Source organism: Pinus tabuliformis, chromosome 1_2 (assembly GCF_031772625.1).
Source record: "Pinus tabuliformis cultivar Carrire ecotype Pingquan chromosome 1_2, CPIR1, whole genome shotgun sequence".
Lineage (NCBI taxonomy): Eukaryota > Viridiplantae > Streptophyta > Pinopsida > Pinales > Pinaceae > Pinus > Pinus tabuliformis.
In genome coordinates, this window is record NC_142298.1 from 1055097389 (window position 1) to 1055108495 (window position 11107).

The window sequence follows — 11107 nt, forward strand, 5'->3', positions numbered from 1 at the left end:
GTACCAAAAATACTCGTTCTATACAAACCAATCACAAGATGAAATAATTTATATCGTACTTTATTCAAATGAAACTTATTGGAAACTAGTCAATCTTCAATTGTTGGGTTGTACACACACTTTTGTCCTTAATAAGACTTGGTTACTAAAGCCAAAGGAACAAGATTATAACAATAGGAAAGTCTCAAATAAGGAAAAGAAACAAGATCAATTCCTGCACTCAAATATACATATATTGACTATCGAATATAGCTTGAATCATTGGCAAAGAAACTTAAAGATTTAGCAACTTCACTATTTCTTACATTTATGTTTTGTATCACAAAATCTCCTGAAAATTCCAAATGCCTTCGATATACTAGATTTGAAACTCTTCAAGGGTTTTGAAGAAATATTCGAAACACTTCAAGGTTTTTGAAGAAAGATATTGTTAAGTGTTGTTACCATATTATAATATTCTTCAAAACCATCAAACTGAGGTTACCGATACCCAAGAAATGACTTCACAAATATATCTTCCAGTTTTCCAGTCACATACAAAAGATAATATCCAACTTCAAGGTAACTTTTGTACAACCCAAAACTCACGATGATGGAACAAGGTGTCAAGGTAATTGAACTGTTGTTGTAACCAAATCTTAAGAGGGTAAGAAATAGTTTCAAGAATTGATCTGCACACAATATTAATTCAAATAGAAATAACACAGATAAATCTTAAATGTATACAGTGACTCCTTCTCAAATCTAAACTATGAATACTCCAAATCACACACAGTTCATATATTTGAATAAGACCGAGTACTAGAAACAAATTATTAAACAAGTTTCACAAGAATAATAAACTAACAAACATGCACACCACAATGTTATGCTTCAAGGAAAAACAAGACATGCACAATGCTATCTAACCAGCTCGTACCCTCCTTAAATACAAATTAAACTACAACACAATGAGAAGCGTTAACAAAATTTAACAACAATGGAAAGAGAACCTGGCATTGATGCTTTCTATTCAAAAGATCTTAGTCTTTAATAAATTACAAGCTTCAGTAGTCCAGCTCCAGTTGATTAGAGGAAGGGGGTAGAACCCCCAACACTTATCTCAGCAGTGTGAGAATACAAATAATGGTTTCTTGTCCTCCTTGGAGCCATAACTCTGTTTTTTTATAATCTTTTTACATTACAAATATGGCTTTAGACAACCCAACCCTTTGCAAAGTGAGATGAGGAATTGAATCCAAACTAATTTCCATTAATATGAGACTAGTACAACCATTTTCCCATCAAGAAAATCATATCTGATACGAATTTTCTATTTTTTTGGCAAGTCTAGGCAAGAGCCTAGAATTCTAGAAAACAATGTTTTTTTATAAAACTGCCTCAAAGCTCCTTGTGTAACTTTTAAACTGATGCGAATCTTGAGAAACGGTTTTGGTTCTAGATAATTTGTTATACTGGTAAAAACCCCATATTCTCATATTTCCAATATTCTCCTTCATCTTCACACAAATCGAGGTCAAACTTTGCAGTTTGGAAACTGTGCAGATTTTGAGCAGATTTGTTGATTTGCTTCTAGAGACCCACACGTGCAACCTGGGTGCAATCCAACTCATGGGAAGGTGTTAGAATATCATTTTTAACAAAATAAAATCTCGGATTTTCCCAAAAATGTGTCAATGCACAAAAGCCCCAAATCGATGTAGGAATGCTAGTGTAGGAGTGTTGGTGCAGGAACAGAACTAGGTGCAATTAATTGTTGATGCATGTGTATCTTTGACTGTGATTTCATATGCCTTCCTGAAACAACACAAGCACCATCATCAATAATCATTTTGATGCAAATCATATTGAAATAAAGGAGATAGGTTAAATAATGAACACTTACGTGATCATGCTCCAAGTTTAAGCTACTAACCGAAAAATTGTGCAAAATGATAGTAATAACAATGAAAAACATGAGTAAGCATAGGGTGAGAATTTGAATTAAACATGACAATTATGGGGCCTAACAATATGCTACTCCTAAATGTTATCACTCAGGTTGTCCTTAAGCTCCTGAAAGGATACTACCGATGTAACCACAAACCAATCTTTGGACTGCAGGTTCTAGCCCACCTGCAATCAAAGAGGGCTCTCTCTTTCCGATTTAGCTTTGTTGATAAGGTTTTTAGGCTAGTTATTGAGTTCAAGGGGTTTCGTTTGCATTTTGATGGGAAGGATGATGCTTCCAAGTAAAGAGGAAAAACATAGTGTGATAAGTTTCAAACCATTGGGCATGGAGTGATGGAGTAAGTCTGCTGGTGAGTTTTCTTGGTCACAAGAGAGAATTATGGAGAAAGAGAGCTGCATATGAAACAACCTTTCAAGGTAAAAGAGATGGATTAAAGGCTAAGGAATGAGGGGCAATTAAGAATCTCTCATTCAGGTTAGCAGAAGGAAGATAAATGAGCTCTATCTAGGAGCAGCTAAGAATTCCTAGATAACTGTCATTCATATGTGAAATAGATCAAACATGAGCTGTAAAGGAATTCATATTTATGCCTAAATCAAGAGGAAAACATTAAGAAGCCACAAAAACTGAGCATAGAGTGCAGCTAAGAAAATTCTAAACCAATCCTTTGTTCTGCAACTTGAGCATATATGAAATTGAAATAACAGAGGTGAGGAAAACTTATTGACTCATATTGCAGCACAAGAATTCCAAATTCATCCTTCAGAACCCATTAAAAACACATCAAAAAGTCCATTCTCCAAGATTTCAGCAATCTTTGATTATAGAAAATATCAAATATATAGTGCGAGTCTCTCTTGGAGTACATTAGCCGACCAACCCTTTTAACAGTGTGGAGGGTAGTATATATACAAAAATTAGATACAAAAATATCTAGATGATGAGTTAATAGTTCATAACTTCATTACCAACTTCTAAGGAGCGGTTGATGAGAAAGTAAATGTTGAAATAAAGACAAATGCAACAGCTGTACTTTTCTGTCAGCAAATGTTGACCTTTGAGTTCATTCGAGTCCGCTGGACTGCGCTTTCAAAAATTCGTGCTCTTAGGCTTGCCACCCCAGCTCTTTGCTTCGTGACTGCTCCAACCTACTCTGCGTGCTCCTTAACTGCCCTGTCCAGTGCTTGCTGCTGACCTGTTACTGACTCATAGCTGACCGATATTTGAAATAAACAAAAAGGGGCAAAAACTAGAATTACCTAGGCAAAATGGCCAACATTTCCTGCCACCAATCCTCGGGAGGCAACTGATGTTGTTGTATCTTGACGAGTGCCTCATCAACCTCTGTGTACTTGTAATAGTTGGGTGGAATCTCAAACAAATGGTTAACTTCATGTTCCATGTAAAATAAGTGTTCCAGCTTGTCATAGAGAGTCTGTCCTGAAAGTGGCCCTGCCTCTGCTGCAGAGCCTGAGGATGCAGTAAGCTGATTTGTGACATAATTATTGAGCCTGGTTGCATACTGGTCACATGTCAATAACCTTCCAGTGCCGGTCAGTAGGCTGGGAAATCCTTTAGTCTGTAGTGTTGCAAGCTTTATTTCAAATTTGTCTACATCCCTTTGTATTTCCCGACATCTTGCTTCTAGGGTTTGCACAAAGCTTTTCAATGTGAGCACCCTCTTTGCTGTCAATATAGCCTCTGTTCTGTTCATGATATGCAGTGCTGCCAGCTCTTCCTTAGTCTGATGATTCAAAAAATTGATCATTTTGTTGGCCTACTCAGGCATGCTTCCCAATGCTGCTTTGGCTCTCTGAGTTTCAAACTGAGCCAGGCCAAGTAGTTCTACTTGTTCATACATGGCCTGAATTGACCTCCATTGGCTTGTGACTGACTGATTAATCTTGGCCCACAGAATCTTTTTTATTTCAGCCAAGGTTTTATCCAAAGACAGCTCTTTCTCCAGGGCCTTTATTTTGTCCTTCAGGGCTTTAATTTCCCTTGTCTGCTCAGCCACTGTCATTTTGGACTTATCATATTTTCCTTCTAGATTGGCCAACTTTTCTTTGGCCTCTTTTATCTCTGTTTCCTGAAGCTCTAGTTCCTTGACAGCTTTTGTCAATTCATCCATGCTCATGCTAGAGTCAGGGGCTATTGTTGTTGCAGTTGTAGCTTCTGTAGCTGTTGTAGTAGCTGGAATAACTGGAGGGGTCGATGCTGCTTGTATAGGAGGAATAGTAATAACAGTTGGAGCTGTTTGAGGTGGCTGGGAGGCTGACTCTCCCTTCCTACCTTGTAGTGCTTTCTCCAACTCTCCTTCCATCTCAATTACTCTCTGGTTCAATTGCATTAGCAGGTCTAGTGTATCCTCAGATTCTTTCTCTTTCACCAGTTCTCCTGTTTGAGGGTGCTTAGTAGGAAGCAACCTTAATCACTTCTTTAGTGCAGCAATATCATCATCCTTCTTTTTCATAAGCGCCCTCACACCTTTAGGATCCTTAGGATCGTGTCCTAAGTCAAAAATAATGTCCTCCAATGTTTTAATTCTGTTGTCTTTAGCTATGGAGGACGTTCTTTCTAAATCCAGCTGAGTGTTTGTATTCTTCAGAGATTCCTTCAACTCATGGGCCAATGTGGCCTTCTCCACCAGGGTGGCATAAACCATCTCCCCTGTTTGCTTATGTAACTCTATTTGATCCATGGGGTGAATGTCCTTGGCTAGGACCTCTAATCTTGTTCTGACATAGTCTGCAACTGACTGTGGTTGTTGCACCTTGGGCTTGAAGTGGGTGAAAATCATCCTTTCTTCTTAAATGTCATATGTTCCCATCAACCTTTCCTACCTGGCAGGTGTTGCTTTTAGGAATTGGTCATACAATTGCACTCTTAGTAGCTAATTTTGAGCCTTGATTTCTTTAAAGTTGGCATTGGTGCTAGTCGGTTTCTTTCCTTGTTGTGTGGAGGAAGACACCTCCATGGCATGTTGTTTGTCCTGCTCTTGCTGAAAAGAGCTTGTAGGCGTATGCTGGCTTTCTTCCCTCCTCGGGCTTTCTATAACTTCTTCACTGACTTCCTCCTCAAATGGAGAGTCAACCTTTTGCCTTTTGGTTTCAGGCTGCTGTGTAGACCCACTAGCAGGCGTGGAGTCTTATCAGTCTCATTTTCTACCTCTTTCTTCATTTACAGGAGTCTGTAAAACTGGCATTTGGGGTGCCTGTGTTTGTTGTGGAGGGACCTGTTCTTGGGAGTATTCTAATGAAGTGATAGGCTGCTCTGTGACCATTTTTTGCTCTGTTTCCATTGGCTTCTTTCCTTTAGCTGTACCTGTTATTGATGTAGATGCTCCCTGGGCAGTTTGTGAAGCTGGAGCTATAGATGTGCCCTCTTCAGCTTGATATGGCAGCTTGAAAGTTACCTGTTTCAAATAGTGCCAAGAGTGGACGAGCTGGAGCGAAGGTAGGCTATGAAGCCGAATTTGCAGGCCGCGACAGCTCAGCTGGACGTTTTTAGCTTTGGGAATGCAGAGAGTAACAAGGAAGAACCAGTACTTAACCAACGGGTCAATAGAAATGAAAAAACAACGGTCATTCGCGCGCTTTTATGCAAAAATAGTTATTTGGCGCTTTTGGCGTTTTTCCCGAATGACGTCAGCATGATGGCCTTGGCAGGTCCCAGGTACGGACGGGTGATGTGGCAGCTGACACAGTTGGCAGGGTGGGGAGAGGTGAGGGATGAGGTGGCGGGAAGCATGGTACAGCAGCGGGGCACAGGAAGGTGACGCGTGGTGAAATGTGGCGTTGATGTCATGCAGGCGAGGATGGTATCCGGGTTTTGTCGCACCGCTTTAGCACCTGGGTGGTTTGGAGGAGAGGTCTCCGCCATAGCCAAGGAGGTTACGCGTGGCGGGAGTACGACGGGAAAACCGCCGATCTCCCGGACACTTACCCTCGGCATTTCGGGGCATGAAAACACTCGCCCACTGTAGATCTTGGGCGCGGGCGATCGGACGGCTGGCGGAATATATGAGGCAGCGGAAGTATAAGGGACAGGGCCCATAGCGCATTTGATTAATTTATTGTATGGCGGGGGTTTGAACATTAGGAAAGTGTGTTTACGGGGTTATAAGCACGCGGGGTAGATATTTACAGGCAAAACTTTAGGATAAGGGAGGAAAGTGGGTATTGTAGGGTTAGGGTTGAGGAGGAATGGTTGTTAGTCTGACCAGATGTCAGACTAACTCCAATTAGGACGCGGATGGGTTAGTAGGAGCCCCAGATGGACTACTGCCTCCCGGACTTAGAAAATATGGCTATAGTGCCAAGGGGGGGGTTATTTAATATTTTTGGGATTTTATATAGCTTTTTGCATAGTAGGGGATAGGGAAATGATTTAGGGAGCTAAATAATAGAGTTAGAGGTTAATATGAGTTTATGAGGTGAAAGTAGAGCGGAAGACTAAGTTTGAGAAGTAAAACTTAGACATAGGGGTAAATGAGAGTGAGAAGTGATTTTACACAAGAAATGTGGCTTCTTTTCATTGAAGAAAGCCAACATTTACCTTGATGTTTCACAGAAATGAAGTAAGACTAGGACTTATTGGGCAGATCCCAAGGTCCCTTAGGGGGATGTTAGTGAGAGACTTTTTAGGGGGAGTGAAGGGAAATTAGACATGCTTCCAGGATTCTGCCATCAAAACACTGCTTTGCTACCTCTGCCACTGATGAGATGAGCTTTCTTTGTCAAGGCCAAGGCTGAAGATGATGTTGCTTTTGCAACCCCAGGCTACCTACCCAGCCTAACACACCTAGCATTTTTTTTTTACTTCAGGAAGGGTGCACTTAGACTTGCAAACCCTGATTTCTTTTTTCTTTTTAACTGCCCTCCTATCTAAAAACTACCCTTATTGCTTCCAAGGGCCCAGATTAGACAGTTGGGCTCCTTTGATTCTCTACCTATCTATTAATCTGCCAAGCTTAAACTGTTTGGAAAAAATTTCTTTCTCTATTCTAAAAGAAGCAATTTAAACCTAAGGAAACCAAGATTAAGCTGGTTTGGCATTCCCTTAATTGATAAATCTTTAAAAAATGGAACTTTTGTAGTATGGAAAAGATGAACATTTTTGGCACTTCCACTGTCAATCATGAAATATGAAACCTGTTGCAATAGGAGGCTAACACTAAACATTCACTAACACCCACTAGAAGGAGCTACAACCCATGATTTGCAAGCCACCACTTGCTGGCCCTTTTGATTCATATTTCATCCATTTTAAAACTAGAACTAATGAACCTCTTACCTCATAAAGAAACAAACTTTCTCACTGCATCTGCTCACCAAAACCAACTTACAAACACCTTCAACAATCTCATAAAATCACCAAATTATATGCACCAACAACATCAACACCAAAAGTCACCTTTGATGTACACATCAAAGCACTTATCACCAATTCATTATTCACCTATCAGATATCAAATATGATCTCTGAATCACCCTTGACACATACCACCATTATTCATCATGCTGCACCAACAACTTTGAACCTCTCATCTACACTCATCCACACACACAAACTTTGTTGCTCGAATTATGCTTTTAAAGAACTATGGACTTATATTTTTGGCTTCAATTCTTTTCTTGTATATTCGCATGAATCCTTATTTTTTCATGTTTCCTATTCATTCTAGTATTCTGTATGTTCTATTAACTTCTCAATCTTTGATCTGCAGTTTTGGGCTCAATCTGTGATATTTTCTTCTAATTTTTCTCATTCTGGCATTTTACAAAATTTAGCTGGGACTTTCTATTTTTGGAAAACCTCCAATTTTACCAGAACTACTAACTCTTCCTATTAACTACTTCCAACTCATTCATGCATTTAGTATTTTGTTTTTATGCTTGGCTTAACTACCAAATAGTGCCACTAAATTGTCACATGTTTTTTACTCATCCATCTGTTAGCCCAAAGGATCTGTTAATCGTAACATGCTATCAAAATAGTTGTCAACTAAACCGACCATGTAAGATATTGCCACACCGCCAAACCAAGATGTTAAATCATTCATCCAAGGTCTTTGGTTATGGCCCAAATACTTTATTCCAAAGAATTGTCGCACATATAGCTATCGATTATTCATTCCATAATACTTTAAACATAGGCCCGAAGCCTTTTACTACATTGTCATTGCTAAACATTGCCGCCATATAAGTCTTGTCCCCAAGTTCTTATGCTTGCTAAAATAAATATGTGACACTTTTTAATTATATCTCCTCTCGTGCTTGTGCTTACCCTCTTGTCCACCATAGGACTCAGTGTTGTGACCACTACTCAAACCTTCAGGTGCTAGAGTCTTTTTAAGCATGTGAGGGCTTATTTTCCTTTGCAAAACCTCTTTGCCCTTGGTATTATTTTTTTGAACATGGAACCACCTTCGTGGTGCTCTTTACCTAGGGAAATAATCCTATGCCCCTTTATAATCCACCAGGGTCTTCCTTACAGGATGAGTTATCCCGATGGGGTCCTCCTGCTATAGCAAGAGCCAATAGAAGATCTCTCTGAGATAAGTTGTCTATGACATGCCCAGGTCATCCCCAATGCCCAATCATGTCATTGATCTTGCTTTGAGACACTCCAAGACCTTTTGGTGTCTTATCAGTGGGATGACATCACTTTTTCTACGTGTTAGCATGTGATTCGTGACATGTGTCACCCAAAAATGGGCCATTCAGGTACCCAAAAATATTGAATATGACTGCCACATGTCATGCTCCCATTCACTAGTGCTAACATCATCATACTTCATCCTCTAGTCTAATAATACGTTGCCATGTGTCCCACTGTCATAGAGGAGAGAGAAGGGTCCCACAACCTTCTTTTGCACCATATTTCCTTTATAAAAATTTAATGCCTCCTAGCCTATTCCTGTACAAACCCTCTCTCAGTCAGTGCTCCTCTCGTCATTGCCTTGTATTCTTTTCGGACTAGCTTTAGTGGGATTTTTTGCCAATGTGGGGGCCTCCCACTTAAGCCTTCCACCAATGGTTAAGCCTGACGCTATTTTTTCAGGCCACCTCGACACTTCTATATCATCCCACTTAACTTCTTAAGGTTCTATTTTCTAATTTCTGGGATGCATCCGAGGGGGTAACTATTGCAGGCTTACCTGTCATATGTGCTTCGCCTGCACCAATAGAAATGCTCTCTATTGTGTTGTTTCTCCCACGTTTTCCTGCCTATTGCATAATGGAACTTTAACTTTGTGTGCCCTTTTCTTTCTCCGGGGTGTTATCTCCAGGCTACATCCATTGCGTGGGATCTTCCATCGTCCAATAAAAAATGATCCCATTGTTACGCTTGGATTACCACATTTGCTTGATCCTTTTTCTTTTGTAGTGCCCCTAAGGACTCTACTACATTTTCTTGTGTTTCAAACTAACCATGTGCTCCAAAGCACCTCCAACTAACTTTACATCTGCATAGTTTGACCTTGGAATTACCTGACTTTGACTAGATCTATATTTCAAACCACAAGGTCATTTCTAGACTTCTCCATACCAATGGAAAGATCTTTTAGAGCTCTTACATCTAGGTGGGATCCATCTGCATCTGAGATGATCTACTACATAATAAATAACCCCAAAGTTTGTGCACCTTATTCATCCATGTTGATCTTCGCCCTTCTTCTTGTGCCTGAAACCTAATCTTCTGAGGCATCCTTTTGACACCTTCACCATATGTTTCCATCTCATGCCATTAATGATAAACCATCATCATATGAATTTAAATTTTCCATGCTTTTCCTTTTCCAACAATATTTTCCTTTGCCGTCAATGACAACATATTTCCAACATGATCAATAGTAAAGCTATTTGTTACAATGTCTTTTATTTTTTTATCTTAATTTGGTTTAACTTTTTGGGAAGTTTAAGCTTGAACCAAGAATCTACTACAACTAAGAATTCATCGATTATAGACATTTCCTTCTTTGATGGATAAGGTTAGAAGGTGTTTACTCTCTTGAGTTGAGTTAGAGGTTTTTCTCGATAAGTTCCTTGACACATCTTTCCAAGAAGAGTAGTGGTCCACAAAGGGACAACAAATATCATGTTTATAGTCATGAAATGATTGAAAAAATATACTCACTCCATTTGAGTATCATGAAAAAGATAAATTGAGTTAAATTATGGACTCAAAATTCAGTAGCAACTTTTGAAAGGAATGGTTTTACTAAGTGGGAACCCAATTAACCATAAGTATCTCATACCATCCAATGACAAATGGATAAAGTGGTAAACAAATTCCTTGAAGGGTACTTGAATAACTTTGTGAATCATTATGAATTGCAGTGACACAGATGGTTACACCTTGCATAATGGTGACACAACACTACCTATCACACTTCAACAAAAATGACTCATTTTAACACTTCATATGAATACCCAAAATTGAAAATAAAAATAAAAATGTTTTTGTCAATTTCAAAGTTCCTAATGTAAAAAGACTATTTAACCACTTGTGGTGAGATCCTTGGCTTCCTAACGAATCATCTTGAACAAGAAGGTAATTATATTCATGAAAATCATCTATGCGAATGAAAAAAACTTTTTCTTAGAATGCTTTTCTTACACTCACACTAATTCTCAATATTTCAATATTTCTTATAGTATTGATTTTCGTAAATTATTATTTTTTGTAAACTAAAGAGAGAGCTACAAAAGTTTCTCCAAATTTGTTAACCATAAGCACAAAATGTTAAAGAAAATCAATCATTATTCTTTTTTCTTAAAATTCAAAATTGATATAAATAAATAATAATTATTTACATCATTAGTATTAATATATGAGAAAAACATCCCCTGATCAAGGTGCGGGCCAGGTCATTGTCCTACTTAGGACTCACGTAATGGTGATTAGATGGAAGGCATGGAGGAGGGGCGACAATGACAAGTGTGATCGAGTGGAGGCAATGGGGGCGTGGGAGGTAGTGCGAAATGCATTAAATGTTGTTGTGTTATAACATTCCAGGTGGTGGTAGTGGGTATCACATTACATGCATTTGCGTTGTGGTACAAAGAGGTTCCAAGAGATGTGAGGAAGTACTGTGGTTCTCATCCGGTAGCAAGCTTGGAAGGGAGGCAACGGTTGTGGGAGTTCACT